Consider the following 18,448-nt stretch of genomic DNA (forward strand, 5'->3'; position numbering starts at 1 on the left):
TTATTCTAATGGGCCTACCTTGTTGGACCCGTTTATCGAGGTGGATACTGCTTAGGGTTGTATTACCTAATTCTTAATGATGGATTAACTTCACTGACCTTGGTTTGAGCGTTGATGGTAATCAGGGTGGGCCGTCGGCCAAGTTCCACTGGTATGAGCCGGCAGTCGGCTAGATTTCTCCGATCTCGGTCGTCTTGGCCAGATCTTCTTAGGTCTCGGCCAAGTGGGTCGTCGGCCTCGTCCTTCGGCCAAGTCTCTAAAGTCTCGGCCGACTTTCCTTTGGTCTCGGTCAGGTTGACCAGGTCTCGGGCAGCCAGGTGGGCCTCGGGCAGGGAGACCAGGGGTGGGCCTTGCCCATACCGGTACACTTGCCCCCCAGGCTCGAGGGCAGGTGTGTTAGATGTGCCCGATGAGTTTTCAATGATGGTGTTGGTCGGTCTCCCTTGGTCGTGCGGTTGTTTCGTTTTTCGAGGTATGACGTGACTAGGTGGCGTGACATGACCTCAGGCGGCGTGAGGTGATGTGCATTGATGAGGGATTTTTTTGGGCGGAAAAGCTCGTGGACCGTTATATTTAAGAGATCTAACGGTTGAGATTGGTCCGTCGTTTCGAATTCTGAGGCCCATGGGCCCTATAAATAGGGGTCCTCTACAATGTCGAACCCTTGTGCTTTCTTTGTTTGAGTGAACTGATAGCCGAGTGATCTCTCGCCCTTTGCTCCGATAGCCGAGTGACCTCTCGCCCAAACTCCTTTCTTTTCCAAAAAGGTTAGTTATGTCGAGCCCATCTCGACCTACGTCTTCTTCGTCCGGTCGAACCTCTTCTCTTCTCGCTCGCCCTCTGTGCCTTTTCGGTCGTCCGATTTCCCCTGTCGGGCAATCCTCTTCCTCTTCTTCTCTTTCTTCTCTTTCCTCTTCTTCTGTCGTGCCGGAGGCTGATTGGGGCCTACGCTAAATCTGGGCGTTGGGCGGCGTCCGGGGTATGGGTTTTCACTTTGTATTTTGTCGGTCGGTTTTGTTTCGTTTCTAACTTGGCTTTTTGTTTATTTGCAGAAATCATGGTGCAAGATCGACCAACTGGTGTGAGAGCCCTCGACGAGCACCAGCTGCGGGCGGCCGAGCGAAAGGGTCGCCGGAGTATCGAGGTGATGCCCACCCAGAAGGGGTCGTCATCTCAACCTGAGAAGGCTCCGACCGGTCCTTCCCAGAAGTCCAAGAAGCGCTCACGGGAGAGCGGAAATATTGCAACTACCATGTGCTCCCCTGGGTCTATGCCGACGCCCCCTCCTCCCCGAGAGGTGGTCGTGGCGGGTAGTTCTTCTCCTAGGCGTGCGGAGGGCGTGTCTGGGTCTGTCGAGGCCGGGGGTAGGCCATCGGCCCTCGATCTCTTGAGGGGTGGCTTACAATTCACGCGAAGGGTTCGCGTAGCAATCCCCGAGGAGACTCGGGAGTCAATCCGGACGGTCTCCCCCACGGATTTATTAAGGAGCGTCCTGGAGCTCCTATGCCGCTCGGTCGTTCTCTTCGAGCAGGGCATGCATGGTCGGGACCGCCGTGCTGAGGAGGTGTTCTTACTGGAGCATCAGTTGACCGAGGCCTCCGACAACCTGAAACAGTCGTTGGCTACAAAGAATGAGCTTTCGGCCAAGATTGCTCGGGAGGGGCAAAAACTTGATGACTTTTTACGGCAAGTGCACCACGTTTGTCAGAAGTAATAATTGTCCCTAAGGACGGATATCGATCCCACAAGGAACAGTAAATTATCAAGTACAATATTCACTAAATATAACAACATAACAATAAAAAGAGTTTAGAAGTAATTGTGTTGGCACTGATCAATAAGAAAACAAACAAAGAATTAGTTGCTTCAATTGGAAAAATAGGGATTAGGTTTCATCTCTCTCACTCTCATGTATTTTGATTAGCATGTCAATATTAAGTTCTTTAATTGAAATTGATGCCCGTATAAAAATCATTTATATCGATTCCTCGCATATAAAATCCTTAAGAATGTTTCCTAACTATCGATCCCTCGCATAATTATAATAACAACTTAGAACGAAGCTCAGACGTTAATAACAATTAACATTTCAAGTCTATCCCTAGCACTCAAATATGCTAAGTATTGTTGTTTAGGTCCAAACCCTAAAAATACCTCCCGGTCAGATTTAAGATTCTCAATTTGTCACGAAAAATTAAAAGTAAAACAACAATACCAATAATCAATCAAGAACTGAATATTAATATATAAGATATCACCACAATACATAAGAGTTTGAGCAGATTACTCCCAATCCCAAAGGGTAGAATTAGCCACGCATACTTCTAGCACCTTCTATTCTCTCAATTGGGTTATAATTCACTCTATGGTGTTTTCCTCCCAATCTGGCACACTAAGGTTGAGCCTCTAGCCCTCTATTTATCCTAGTTTTCTAGGGTTAGGTTGTTTATTGTGTCGCGCTAATGGGCTAAATGATAAAACATAAAAAAGGCCCAATCTTTCTTTGCATCTTTTTCCATTCTGGGACCTTCTATCTTTATCTTTTTAGCTCAAATCATTCATCTTTAATCCAAATCTTCAATCTTCCTTATAAATATGCAATTAACACCAAATTTGGGAATAAAATACTCTCATTCAAATAAAGATCATAAAAAATGTAAAAAGGTATAAATTCATAAATTAGGGATTATTTTATATATAAATTAGCAATAAATCCTCATAAGTGCCTATATTTTAATATGAAATATTACTGAAATTAGACACTTATCAAGGGGACCGGGAGGGAAATCACCCAGAGGGAGGCTGTTGAGGCAAAGCGGCTCCTGGAGGTGGAGAAGGTCGATAGGCTGAGGGGGGCGGCTGAAAATGCATATCTGAAGAAACTGGTCGAGGAAAAGGATGGAAAACTCTCGTCCTCGGCCATGGAGCTGGCCGCCCTTCAAGCTGCCAAGGAGGAGGTCGAGGCGGAGCTTGACAAAAATTATGAAGACTCGGAGGAGCTCCTCAAGCAATGCTTCGACCGAGTTGTGCGTCAGGCCCACGTTCATTATGGCGGGCCGCTGGCCTTTGATGACTTTGATATAGATTATGAGGTTTACCAGGGCCGGTTGGTTCCAAGCGCAGAGGTGGGGGCGTTGGTGGCACAAGAGGCTCAAGTGGCCGAGACCCAAGAGGGGGAGGCCGAGGCTCGAGAGGAGGGGGCTGAGGTCGAGGAGGGAGAGTGCGTAGAGATACAAGACTAGGTTTTCCCTTGGCCGGGGTGTGGCCTTTTCTTGCTTTTTAATTTCCTCCGAGGCCGGGGTGTGGTCTCTTTATTTTGCTTTTTGATGCATCGCCCAACTTTTGTTCAATATATCGTCCAAATTTCATTTCAAATTACCTTTGCATGAAAATTTACAAGTTAACTAATCGGTCTTTAAATGATTCGGGCGACCGGCCCTACTTATTGTGATGTTAGTCGAACAAGTAAATCATGGGCGATCGGCCGCTAGTTGCGAATGTTAATTCGAGCAAATATGAGTTGGCGTTCGGCCATTGATTGTGCCGTTAATTCGAACAAGTATAATTTGGGCGTTCGACCATAATTGCGATTGTTTAAATCGGGCAAGTATAATTTGGGCGTTCGACCATAAATTGCGATTGTTTAAATTGAGCAAGTGTAATTTGGGCGTTCGGCCATAAATTGCGATTGTTTTAATCGAGCAAGTATAATTTGGGTGTTCGACATAAATTGCGATTGTTTTGATCGAGCAAGTTTGGTTGGCGGTTGGCCAATGCTTGCGATGTTAATCGAGCAAGTTTGGTTGGCGGTCAGCCAATACTTGCGATGATAATGGAGCAAGTTTGGTTGTCGGTTGGCCAATACTTGCGATGTTAATTGAGCAAGTTTGGTTGGCGGTCGACCAATACTTGCGATGATAATCGAGTAAGTTTGGTTGGCGGTCGGCCAATACTTGCGAAGTCAATCGAGCAAGTTTAGTTGGCGGTCGACCAATACTTGCGATGTTAATCGAGCAAGTGTGGTTGGCGGTTGGCTAATACTTGCGATGTTAATCGAACAAGTGTGGTTGACGGTCGACCAATACTTGCGATGTTAATCGAGCAAGTTTGGTTGGCAGTCGGCCAATACTTGCGATGTTAATCGAGCAAGTGTGGTTGGCGGTCGGCCAATACTTGCAATGTTAATCGAACAAGTGTGGTTGACGGTCGGCCAATACTTGCGATGTTAATCGAGCAAGTTTGGTTGGCGGTCGACCAATACTTACGATGTTAATCGAGCAAGTTTGGTTGGTCGGTCTCGGCAGGGTATGCCGAGCCGAGAAGTTGTAGAAGAATAGTGCCAACACTTTGACGAGAACGCCTCGTTAAACCCTCCCTGGTTGGGTGAGGAAAGAATGCGTAATTTTATTGACTTTAGCTGTAATAGAACTTGAGGTGCGTGGCATTCTACGTCCTCGGTACAATTTTGCTTGAAAGCCATTCTAAATGATAAGCTCCCCCCGTGCGACTTCTCGGACTCGGAAAGGCCCCTCCCAGTTTGACGTGAACTTCTCTTCATTCTTTTTCGCATCGCTGCGCATTCTCCAGACGAGGTCGCCCTTATGAAAACTTCTTGGCCGGACCTTTGTGTTGTACCGTCTGGATGCCCGGACTTTGCAGGCGGCCTCCCGGATTCGGCTTTTCTCACGAAATTCACTCACCAGATCGAGGTTGACCGCTAGGCTTTCCTTGTTTAGGGTGAGATCGAACATCTGTTGTCGAATGGTGGGCTCGACCACTGATGACATTTTACGGCAAGTGCACCGCTTTGTCAGAAGTAATAATTGTCCATAAGGACGAATATCGATCCCACAAGGAACAATGAATTATCGAGTACAATAATCGTTAAATATAAAAATAGAACAATTAAAAGAGTTTTGAATTAATTGTGTTGGCACTGATCAATAAGAAAACAGACAAAGAATTAGTTGTTTCAATTGGAAAAATAAGGATTAGTTTCATCTCTCTCACTCTCTCAAGTATTTTGATTAGCATGTCAATATTAAGTTCTTTGATTGAAATTGATGCCCGTATAAAAATCATTTATATCGATTCCTCGCATATAAAATCCTTAAGAATGTCCCCTAACTATCGATCCCTCGCATAATTATAAGAACAACTTAGAACGAAGCTCAGACGTTTAATAACAATTAACATTTCAAGTCTATTCCTAGCACTCAAATATGCTAAGTATTGTTGTTTAGGTCCGAACCCTAAAAATACCTCCCGGTCAGATTTAAGATTCTCAATTTGTCACGGAAAATTAAAAGTAAAACAACAATACCAATAATCAATCAAGACCTGAATATTAATATATAAGATATCACCTCAATACATAAGAGTTTGAGCAGATTACTACCAATCCCAAAGGGTAGAATTAGCCACGCATACTTCTATCACCTTCCATTCTCCCAATTGGGTTACAATTCACTCTATGGTGTTTTCCTCTCAATCTGGCACACTATGGTTGAGCCTCTAGCCCTCTATTTATCCTAGTTTTCTAGGGTTAGGTTGTTTATTGTGTCGCGCTAATGGGCTAAATGATAAAACATAAAAAAGGCCCAATCTTTCTTTGTATCTTTTTCCATTCTGGGACCTTCTATCTTTATCTTTTTAGCTCAAATCATTCATCTTTAATCCAAATCTTCAATCTTCCTTAGAAATCTGCAATTAACACTAAATTTGGGAATAAAGTACTCCTTTTCAAATAAAGATCATAAAAAATGTAAAAAGGTATAAATTCATAAATTATGGATTATTTTATATGTAAATTAGCAATAAATCCACATAAGTGCCTATATTTTAATATGAAATATTACTGAAATTAGACACTTATCAGCAACTCAACCGGGATCATGGCCTCGGTCCCATATGTCAGGCTGTAGGGTGTCTCTTGTGTGGTAGTTTGGGGGTGCACGCCCAAAGTACCTCGATCAGCTCCTCGGTCCATCGGCCCTTCGCCTTGCCCAACCGTTTCTTCAGCTCGTTGAGTATGACCTTGTTGGCGGCCTCGGCCTGCCCATTGGTTTGCGGGTGTTATACCGAGGTCGTGATGGACTTGATGCCCAGGTCGTCATAGAAGGACTGTAGGCCTCGGTCAATGAACTGTCGGCCATTGTTAGTTATTATCGTGTGCGGGACGCCGAATCGGCAGACAATGCTCCTCCATACGAAGTTTTGTACATTTTTTGCCGAGATGAAGGCAAGGGGTTCGGCCACGATCCACTTGGTGAAGTAGTCGACTCCCACTAGGAGGAACTTAGTCTGCCCCTTTCCCGGGGAGAAGGGGTCGATGATGTCCATCCCCCAAATGGCGAACGAACATGGGGGAGATGATGCTGTGCAGCTCCTCCGGCCTCTCGTGTGGTGGAGGGGACCAAACTCTTGGCACTTGGCACATTTCTTCACGTATTTGGCGCAGTCACCCTGTATGATCGACCAATAGTAGCCGACCCTTAAAACCTTGGTGGCCATCGTCCTTGCTCCGGCGTGATTTCCGCAGATCCCTTCATGGATCTCGGCCAGAATGTACTCGACCCGCTTGTTGGTGATGCATTTCAGCAGGGGGGTCGAGTAACCTCTCTGGTAGAAATCCTCGTTGTTCATGGTGTACCGGGCGCATTGTTGCTTCATCGCCTTTTCTTGATCGGCCTTGCATGTGCCGTCCGTGAGGTACTGGATGACAGGTGTCATCCAGTTCTCGGTCTCGGCCACAGCCTCGACATCTCCTATAGTCAGGCATTCGGCCTCAGCCGTAGTCACACTGGGGTGCCTCAGTCATATTTGTATGACCGACCTCTGGTGGCTCTTCTTCTTGGTGACCGACAGCTTGGACAGGATGTGTTCCAAGGGGGTTTTGCTGAAGCGGGCGATGCTGGTTTTGGCCGCATGGTAGTACCGCTGTAGCAAGGGCTCTTTAACTTTGAACTCCCCATTGACCTGGCCGACCATTACCTGGGAGTCTCTTTTGCATGTGACTTCGCATGCTCCCATGTCGTAGGCTAGGTTCAGCCTAGCGAGCAAGGCCTCATATTCGGCCTGGTTATTGGTCGCTCGGAATCCGAATTGGAGGGCTTGCTTCAGTAAGAGGTCGCCCGGCCCCTCTAGGATGACTCCCGCTCCACAGGCTATTTTATTTGAGGAGCCGTCCACATAGAGCGTCCACCCGCTGGAGAGGGTGGGTAGTGATGTCAGCTCGGCCGAGAAGTCGGCCAGACATTGAGACTTGATGGCGCCCCTCGATTCGTAACGTATGTCAAACTCGGAGAGCTCGACTGACCATCCTATCATCCTCCCTGCAAGGTCCGACTTAGATAAAATTTTGAAAATAGGGTAGTCGATTCTTACAATTATGGAGTGATTTTGGAAGTAGGGGCGCATCCGTCTTGCTGTGAGGATTAGGGCGAGAGCCACCTTCTCTATCATCTGGTATCTGGTCTCGGCCGAGTGGAGGGTTCGGCTGACGAAGTATATCGGCCGCTCTTCGTCCTTGGTCTCCTACACCAGGGCAGCGCTGACTGCTTCCTCCAAGACTGCCAGATACACTAGGATTGGGTGGTCTGGTCTCGGCTTCTGGATGACGGTCGGGAAAGTCAGGAATTCCTTGAATTTCTTAAAGATTTCCTCACATCAGTCGTCCGAGGTGAACTGTTTCCCCTTTCGGAGCAGCTGGACAATCGGTCTTGTCCTCTCGGCCAGGCGGGGGACGAACCGGGAGAGGGCGGTCAGTCGCCCTAGGAGCTGTTGTACCTTCTTTATGTTGTTCGGACTTCTCATGCTGAGTATGGCTTGACATTTATCGGGGTTGGCCTCTATCCCCCTGTGGGTGAGCATGAAGCCTAGGAACTTCCCTCCATCCACCCCGAAGGTACACTTTTCGGGGTTGAGCTTCATGTTGACTCCTCTAAGGGCCCTGAAGACCTCGTTCAGGTCCTTCAGATACTGCTCGAACGAGTCGGACTTCATGACTATGTCGTCCACATAGACCTCTACCGCCCGACCTATTAGACCTTTGAAAACTTTCCATGAGGCGCTGGTAGGTCGCCCCTGCGTTCTGAGGCCGAACGGCATGACCTCGTAGTAGTAGTTGGCGTCAGCCGTCATGAAGGCCGTTTTCTCCTTGTCCCTGGGATGCATGCTTATCTGGTTATAGCCAGAGTAAGTGTCCAGGAAGCTCATAATTTTGTGGCCGGCCACCCCATCGACCAGTCAGTCAATGTTTGGGAGAGGGTAGGTGTCCTTCGGACATGCGCTGTTTATGTTTCTGCAGTCAACGCACATCCTCCAGTTACCATTTGGTTTGGTGACCATGACGACGTTGGCCAGCCATGTGGTGTACCAGGCCTCCTTAATGAACCCGGCCGACAGGAGGTTGCCAGCCTCCTCCTTCGCCGTGAGTCGTTTTTCGTCAAGTCCCTCTTCTTTTGGGAGATCGGGCGGGCTTCCTTGAATATTGACAATCGATGGGTGATGACATCCCGGCTCACCCTCGGCATGTCGGCCGACGTCCATGCGAACATGTCGACATTCTTTTTCAGCGCGGCTTGCATGATCTCGGCCTCGGCCGTTGCCAAAACTGTTCCTACGGCCGTGCTGTGTTTTTCGTCGAGGAGGGGAACTCTCTTCAGCTCCTCCCTTGCCTCTAGCCTGTCCTTGGTCGCCCAGGGATCGAGGTCCACCAAGGCCACGGTTGGTTCGATCTTCCTCGGTCGATCCTTCCTGGGGGAGTGGTCTTTTTGGGAGGACTTCCTCACCCTGAGGGGAGAGGTGTCGGCCCTTAAAGGCTCCACCCGGAGACTCTCAGCGTAGCACTCTCGTGCCTCTTTCTAGTCTACGTGGACCGTGAGAATGTCCCCTGTCTTTGAAGGGAACTTCATTGCGAGGTGGGGGTTGACACTATGGCCATCAGCTGGTTGATGGATGGTCGACCGAGGAGGATGTTGTAGGAGGTGTTGGTGTCGATGACCAGGTATCGGATTTTGATGGTCCTGGTGCTCTTCTCCTCTCCGAAGGTAGTGTGCAACTCGATGTAACCCTTGGTACCCACCCTCTCGCCCGAGAATCCTGCCACATGGTCGTCATATGGCATCATCTCGGCCTCGGCTATCCTCATGGCCTTGAAAGTTTTCCAGTAGAGGAAATCTACCGAACTTCCTTGGTCCACAAGGGTCTTCCGTATGGTGAATCGGTATATATCGACCGATATCGGCCACGGAATCGAATGAGGGGAGCACACCTCCGAATGGAATCGAAGCAGGGAAGCGCACCACAAAATCCAACCAGGGGAACAATCCTCGTATCAGAAACCCTAAATCAAAAATTCGAAATCCCCAATTTGAATAACCTAAACCCTAATTCAGTATTCACCAAAGTAATGTAAGCACAATCCACGTAACTTACACATGTCTGCCCACATAAGCACCACTTAACGCCGTTTGGTGATATTTAACAGAAAGGACCATTTTGAATACATTTTAAAAAACTTAGGGACCAAATTGAATTTTTTAAAAACCACTGTACCAAATTGACTATTGACTATAAATATAGGGACGAAAAAGGTAATTAAACCTAAAATTTTCTATATAACATCCCAAAACATTCTTACTAAACATGAATTTTCTTAAATAAATTATTAAATCTAAATGATATATTAGAAACCAAGTCCGAGATGATTTTTAAAAAAATTATTAATTATTAAATATTGAAAAATCTCTTTTTCATAACATACCAAAATTATTTATAAGTAAAAATAGTAAAGTTTTCTGTATAATTTCCCAATTAAATATAAAGTCCCTTGAATGAATTATTTAATTTATATTTTAGATTCCTAATTAAATATAGAATATATTTAATAATTTATTAAATAATATTTAATTAATAATTTTTGGTCTTTGTAACAATTACTATTTTTTGTAAAAAAAATAAGAAGTATCTAATAAATTTATTCCTCAATCATATTTGTTCTGTCAGTAAAACTTAAATATAGACTTTTAAGATATTTAAATTTGAGCAAATTTTATGTTGGTATAAAATATTCATAAATCTAAGATTTTTTTCATAAGGATTTTTATTGAGGTTATTTAAGTGCATATTACGTGTAAGACCGACTCATTAAGTGGTCGCATAAATAAATAGTTTGTTAAGATTTTTTTAAATAATAATTAAAAAAATTTCAATCACATATTAATTAGGATTGATCTTTATTAATGTAGGAATTTTTTTTTTTCTGATATTGAATAAAAAAAATTGGCAAAAAAAAAACCCTGTCATGAACATTGTAAAATAGTATTGATTCACTTCAACTTAAATAACTATAATTCAAATCAAAATTTAAAGGGTTATATTTTGGTAAGTCACTTGTAAGAGGAGATACGATAATTAAATCTATTTAATAAGTAAATTTTAATAATATAGATAAAACAATAAAAATTACTTTAATTCGAATAATAATATTAAGAGGCATAACTAATAATAAATATAATGAACCGAAACCAAAAATAGTCTGATACGGTGAAGAGTAAGAAACAGACAAATATTATATTAAAAGAAACCATTAGAAAAAAAAATGACAGATTGAATATTCTTATTTAGGATTCCAATATTTCTAAACCAGATAAAATTAAAAAAAAATCAATTGACGTTAATTGGGAAAAATTTTATCAATTGAAATTTTTTATGAAATTTGATAGGAAAATAAAATGAACTAAGATCAACTAAAAGAATAAAATATTTTTGAATTATAAATAATTATTTTATGTTTAAATAATTTCTATATTAGTAATTGAAATAATGTATCTAAATGAAAAAAATAAAATTCATTAAATTTAAATTTTCCTCCTAAACAAAATATTTAAAACAGAAAACCATTTCAAATAAGATTAATTAAATTGAATGTATTTAAATTTCTTATGTAATTTTCTGTAACAATACAAACACTTCACAATTTTAAAATGTGTTAGCTTTACTCATCTGGTCTTTCGGAGACGAAATGAATGAACAAAAGTATTGCAAAGATTGCTTTGACTTTTAAACATGGTACTAAATACTAAATTACCAAAATACTAAATTAGATAAACATAATTAATCACTTTAGTTTTAAGTAATTTCTAATATTATATTTCTATTTAAGATAATAAACAATTAGTGTTAAATAAATATTTCAAACACCAAATGCAGAGTTTAATTTCGAAATATAATAATATAAATCATGACTGTTAAGCAGGGAAGGTAAAAATTAACAACTTAATTCAATCACCTACTTTATTATAATTAAAAATATTAGGTTAGTCGACACTAATAAATTCATCCCAGTTTATATATTATTTAAAATTATTTAATTATTCACATTTTTTCTCTTTTTTATTATTTACTGAATTTTTTTAATTAAGGATTTTTAGTTTAAGAATAATAAGTATTCTGAATTGATTTTTTTTAAATATAGTATTTAATTTAAGTTTTATAAATATGATTTTTTTTTGTTTTTAAGAAACTTCAAGAATAAAAAAACAGAAAAAAAATTATAAAATAAAATGTAAAAAATTATAAAATACGAGAAAATGAGAAAGATTACATATACAAATATACAAAATTTAGACCGAGTTGTACATAATCGAAATAATATTTTATTAATATTTACGTTTATTATTATAATAAAAGTAAATAATTAAAACAATAAATAAAAAATTGTAATAAAAAATAAATATATTTTAATTTGTACTTATTTTCTTTTGCTCTCTTATTTTTCGTAAGATTATTCAAACAAAGGCGTGTTGATATTTTTTTAATATTTTTAAAAATTTATTATATTTTTTATAGATATTATATTATAAATTTATAATAATTTTAATTTTATTGAATTTATTTATGAAGTAAATTTACAATATATATATTATAAAAATGAAAAAACTATTTTACATTCTTATGATTTTGTAATAACAATTTTTTCTTTTAGTGAAAGATAAAAAAAAAAAGTAGTGTCAGGATAGTAAAAAGTTATGGAGTAGGGGAGAATGAGACTGTGAATATCGATCCTACAAGGAACAATAAATTATCAAGTACAATATTCGCTAAATATAACAACATAACAATAAAAAGAGTTTAGAAGTAATTGTGTTGGCACTGATCAATAAGAAAACAAACAAATAATTAGTTATTGGAGAAATAGGGATTATGTTTCATCTCTCCCACTCTCATGTATTTTGATTAGCATGTTAACATTGAGTTCTTTGATTGAAATTGATGTCCATAGAAAATTCATTTATATCGATCTCTCGCATATAAAATCCTTAAGAATGTTTCCTAAATATCTATCTCTCGCATATTTATAAAAACAACTTAGAATCACACTCAAACGTTAATGACAATATTAACATTTCAAGTCTATCCCTAGCACTCAAATATGCTAAGTATTGATGTTTAGGTCCAAACCCTAAAAATACCTATCGGTCAGATTTAAGATTCTCAATTTGTAAGTAAAACAACAATACCAATAATCAAAGAACTGAATATTAATATATAAGATATCACCTCAATACATAAGAGTTTGAACATATTACTCCCAATCCCAAAGGGTAGAATTAGCCACGCATACTTCTAGCACCTTCCATTCTCCCAATTGGGTTACAATTCACTCTATGGTGTTTTCCTCTCAATCTGGCACACTAGGGTTGAGCCTCTAGCCCTCTATTTATCCTAGTTTTCTAGGGTTAGGTTGCTTTCTGTGTCGCGCTAATGGGCTAAATGATAAAACATAAAAAATGCTCAATCTTTCTTTGCATCTTTTTCCATTCTGGGACCTTCCGGCTTTATCTTTTTAGCTCAATTTATTCTCCTTTATTCCAAATCTTCAATCAATCTTCCCTAGAAATCTGCAATTAATACCAAATTTGGGAATAAAATGCTCTTATTCAAATGAAGCTCATAAAAATGTAAAAAGGTATAAATTCATAAATTAGGGATTATTTTATATGTAAATTAGCAATTGATGACTTTTTACAGCAAGTGCACCGCGTTTGTTAGAAGTAATAATTGTTCCTAAGGACGGATATCGATCCCACAAGGAACAGGTGAATATAGAAACTTATCGATCCCACAAGGACGGATATCAAATTAGAAACTTATGATGCTTCCAAATTCAAATATAGAAAAATATAGACACATTCAATTTTCAGGATCAAATCAAAACAAATAAATGACAATTCATCAAGGAATATCTTCTCATATGCTCACGGGTAAGTGTTTCTCTCTATTTTCACTTAATCATAACAAATCACAGTTGCTTTTCATTTCATCTTCAAATCACAAACATATTAGAAACATGAATCTTGAGGTCTTTTCCAGGGTTGTAATGAGGCTGGGCTTCCAAAAAATATTGGTTTTTCTTAGATAACAAAATGCACATCTTAAAGAAGAAGAACATACCTACAATTCAATTATAGAGAACATATATGTTATCTAATTACCACTTTCTTTCGATGTCACCTTTTTCCTCATTTTCTTTCTTTTCATGATTTTCATGAAAAAAAAAATTCTATCTTTCTTTTTTTTTTATTTCTTTTTCTTCTTTTGTTTTTTTTTTTCAATAATAGGAAAAGATTCTTCCTATTTTCAACTTTGTGAACTTTCAAAATCAGAACCAACCATTCCCTTTTCTATATGTATTGCATCTATGTTCTCCTTCCTTAGACATGCTAAAGGGTAGAAAATTATATCAATAAAGGTTAAGGTGCAATATTAACAAAAAATTTCTTGGCCCAAAAGGGATATAAAAAAATGGAATTCTAATATAAAGGTTGGCTTTTTGGCCCTGGCTCCTAATTAACACAAACACATGCCTCAATCATCTTCATGCTCTTTTATGATGCAACAAAAATAAAAATTAAGCAACCACAACTGTCAATTCATCAGTAAAACCCTCAAAATTGTTTAAGGTTCACACACTCACTTGGTTTAAATGGTCTCATTCCTTTTTGTCTTGTCATTATTTGTCCTAATCAATCATCCTGTTAAATTTTCATGTATCATAATTTTAACAACATTTGAATAAGGATTCAATCTAATTTTCTTTTCTAACCTGTGTCTAATTCATCTCACTATTTAATATTTAAACACAAATTCTTTTTTCCACAATTCAAAATTAATATTCTAGTTCTTTTTTATTTGAAAAAGAATAAATAAGCAAATAAAAACAAACTAAACAAATAAGCAAATAAACAGAAAACAAAATAAATAAAATAAGACAAAATTCAAATAACTAAAAAGAAAAGAGAATTAGAAAGATAAAACCATAGTTTTGCTCAATCCTCTCTTCTTAAGAAGTCATCCAACATTTTGTTAAAATCTTTATCTATAGTCTTGCTTCATTTGCTGGATCTGCCCCCCTGAATAATAGAACCTGTCCTCAGGTCAAAATACATAACCTGCAAAATGATTAGGAGACATACAAGATTTTTTTTTTTTTTTTGAAAAATAAAATAAACAAAGGTAAGAACATAAAACTAAAATGTGGACTGGGTTGCCTCCTAGTAAGCACTTGTTTAACGTCATATAGCTTGACGAAAGTTTGTTATCAAGGAGGATATTTATCTTGTTCCACCCATGCTTTTGTTATCACTTTTGTCCGTCTTGAATATGGCTCTTCAACTTCAATTTTTCCGTCCTTCTTCAATTCCTTGATGACCCATAATTTTCTCGTTTTCTTCCTTCCTCTACCCCTACCTGCGTTGAGCATGATAGGTTGTCCTGGACGATACTCCTCTCCTTCCACTGGCTTTCCTTGATTGTCTCCTTTTGCCTCTAACTTTTCATGACGTATAACTTTCTTCTTTGACTTTGAACTCTTCATCTTTTCACTATTTCTTGGAATTTCCTCTTGTTTCCAAGTCTCATCTGCAGTACACTTGGTTACATCATTAAAAAGATTAAATTTTACCTCTTCATCATGATACCTTACAAGAATTTCTCCCTTGTCAACATCAACTATGACTTTAGCAATTTTCATTAAAGGTCTGCCGAGAATCAAAGGGACCTCCTCATCTTCTTTCATGTCCAGGATAACAAAATCCACTGGAAATATGAATTTGTCTATTTGCATAAGGACATTTTCAACCACACCATAGGGATACTTCACTGTTCTGTCAGGCAATTGTAACTGCATCTTGGTGGGTTTAACCTCCAAGTTACCTATCTGTCTTAACATGGATAATGACATCAAATTTACACTTGACCCTAAGTCCAATAAAGCATTATACACAAATAAATTACCAATTGACACAGAAATAGTAAAACTCCCTGGATCCCTGAATTTCTTTGGCAAAGTTTTTGAGAAACTGCTCCCTGCTTCCTTCTCTCCATATTTATTTTTAAAACAACATATCTTCCTTCTAACTTCATCAAAATATGTCTTTTTCTCTAGCCATCCTGCAAAATAATTTTTTGGAAGCAAATTGTCAGAAAATAATCCTTCCTTTTCTTTTTTTATGTTCCTGTGGGATATTTCTTTTGCGATTTCTACAATTTCACAATTTTCTCCCTCTTCCTTATTTTTTTCCTTTTCTTTTTCAACCTTCACCATCTCACCATTTTCTTCTCTGGTTTTCTCATCACCCTCAGTAGTGATGTTATTGCAATGCTCCTTGGGGTTGGTGGTAGTGTTAGTTGAGAATTGGCCAATTTTCCCTTCTACAGTTTGTGTGAGTTGTGACATTTGTTTAGCTAGCTGTCCTATCTGAGTTTCCATGCTCCTAATCGAAGCCATACTATTTTAATGTGCACTCACAATCTTTGACAAAACATCTTCCACTTTATTCATCCTGTCAGGAATAGATGGAGAATTCGATTGATGTTGCTGTTGGAAAGGCCCTTGCTTGTTGGATGAATTATAGTCTTGCTTCCATCCAAAATTCTGATTTTGATTATTTTTCCAACCTTGAGGATAATTGTTGGAAAAACCGCCTTGCCTTCCTTGATTGCCCATATAATTCACCTCAGCTTCAGATGCGTTGTTCTGATAAGAACAGTGACCATTAGGATGATCACCTCCACAAAAATCACACATGAGAGGTACATTCTGACTTTGGAGTGATTGAACAACAAGCAACTTTTGGGGTAATTGGGTCATATGTGCGGTCAGTTGCTCAAGTTGCTGTGTCAGAATTTTGTTTTGAGCTAGCAATGCATCTGCAGTGTTTAACTCCAATACTCCTCTTTTTTGATGATTTTGTCTATCATGTTGATCTTGATAGTCAGTTGTGGCCAAAGCTTCTATAATCCTCGTTGCTTGATCTGCATCAACAGCCATCATTGTGCCACCAGCCGCGGCATCTAGGAGCATCTTTGTATTTGATCTGAGACCATTAATAAATATGCTCAGTTGAGCAATATCTTCAAACCCATGGTTTGGGCATTTTCTCAGCATCCTCTTGAATCTCTCCCATGTCTCACAAAAAGACTCCTCTACTCCTTGTCTGAACATAGATATTTCAGACTTAGCATTGATGTAACGAGAGATTGGGAAAAATCTTTGCAAAAAATTTTCCTCCACATCCTTCCATTTGGTTAAACTCTTATTAGGATGAGATATAAGCCACTCCTTTGCTTTCCCTGACAAAGAAAAAGGAAATAAACGCATGTATACACTCTCAAGATCACCTGATTGGACACCCATAGTTCCCACCAATTCATAAAAAGTAGCCAAGTGTGTATGAGGATCCTCATGATCCATCGCCGTGAATTGATTGGTACTAATGAGGGTAAGGAACGCAGACTTCATCTCCAAGGCCCTGTTAGTTGCAGGCACTGCAATGCTAGAAAAGTGTCTAGGCCCTTGATGTATGGCGTAATCTCCAAGAGTTCTCCTAGGAGGTGGTGTTTCCTCCCCCGCCATGTTGTTATTCTCCTGAAAAATATCAATGGAAAAAGAAGAAGATGTTGAAGAATACTCTCTATTATCTTCTTGATTCTCTTTTGTCTTTGATTTTCGATTTTTTCTGGCCACCTTCCCAATTTCTGCTTCAAATAGCAAGTGGTCTTCCGGAACTTGACCTCTCAATATCATATAGAAACAACTAATGCAAGGGTTAGAAGGAAAAATTCACAAGTAGTAACCGCAATTTTATATTTTATATTATTATTATTTTTTAAATTTTATTTTTCTTTCGAAAATTCAAAAATAAACAATAATTTAAATAGCTAACTAAAATAAAATCAATAAACTACAAATTAAAACTTAAAGAAAAAATAAAACAAAAACAAAACACTAAAATGACACTAAGAAAATAAAACAAAGATATTCAGAAAAAAAAAAAAATAACAAAAATAAAAATATATAAATAAAATAAAAACTAAAACAGAATAGAAGAAAACAATGAAAACGATAAATAACTAAAATCAAGAAATAAAAACAGAATAAAATAAATACTAGAAATAAAAACAAAATAGAATAAAACAAATAAAACAAAACGTAAACAACTAACTAACTTATTTTAAAGATACTACGTAAACTAACGTAAAAATAAAAGCTAAAACTAGTAATAGATAAATAATTAAAACAAATAAATAAAAACTACCTAAACCTAAATAAAACTACGTAACTAAACCTAAAAAAACTAAAATAAAATAAAATCAAAACAAAAATCAAACTAAATCTGAAAATAAATAGAAATAACTAAAATCAAAATAAGAATTAAAATAATAACAACAAATCAGCAAACTAAAATAAAATCAAATAAAATAAAAAAGAATTTGTAAAAAAATACAAAATTAAAACAAATCAAAACAATTAAAATATTCACAATATTTAGAAAATTATACTCAACAAATCAAACCTGTTCCCGGCAACGGCGCCAAAAACTTGATGACTTTTTACGGCAAGTGCACCGCGTTTGTTAGAATTATCAAGTTCAATAATCGTTAAATATAAAACAAAACAATTAAAAGTGTATTGAAAGTGGTTGGGTTGGCGATGATCAATAAGAAAACAGACAAAGAATTGGTTGCTTCAAGTTGGAAAAATAGGGATTAGGTTTCATCTATCTCACTCTCATATATTTTTTTGATTAGCATGTCAATATTAAGTTCTTTGATTGAAATTGATGCCCGTATAAAAATTATTTATATCGATTCCTCGCATATAAAATCTTTAAGAATGTTCCCTAACTATCGATTCCTCGCATAATTATAAGAACAACTTAGAACGAAGCTCAGACGTTAATAGCAATTAACATTTCAAGTCTATTCCTAGCACTCAAATATGCTAAGTATTGTCGTTTAGGTCCAAACCCTAAAAATACCTCCCGGTCAGATTTAAGATTCTCAATTTGTCACGGAAAATTAAAAGTAAAACAACAATACCAATAATCAATCAAGAACTGAATATTAATATATAAGATATCACCTCGATACATAAGAGTTT

The 18,448-nt window shown here is 38.3% G+C and overlaps 1 pseudogene; it reads left to right on the forward strand.

Annotated features, from left to right (window-relative positions):
* Positions 1-16,424: 16,424 nt before the first annotated feature.
* Positions 16,425-16,530, forward strand: LOC137827360 (small nucleolar RNA R71; annotated as a pseudogene).
* Positions 16,531-18,448: the final 1,918 nt, after the last annotated feature.

Source organism: Phaseolus vulgaris, chromosome 8 (genome assembly GCF_051622355.1).
Source record: "Phaseolus vulgaris cultivar YP4 chromosome 8, ASM5162235v1, whole genome shotgun sequence".
NCBI lineage: Eukaryota > Viridiplantae > Streptophyta > Magnoliopsida > Fabales > Fabaceae > Phaseolus > Phaseolus vulgaris.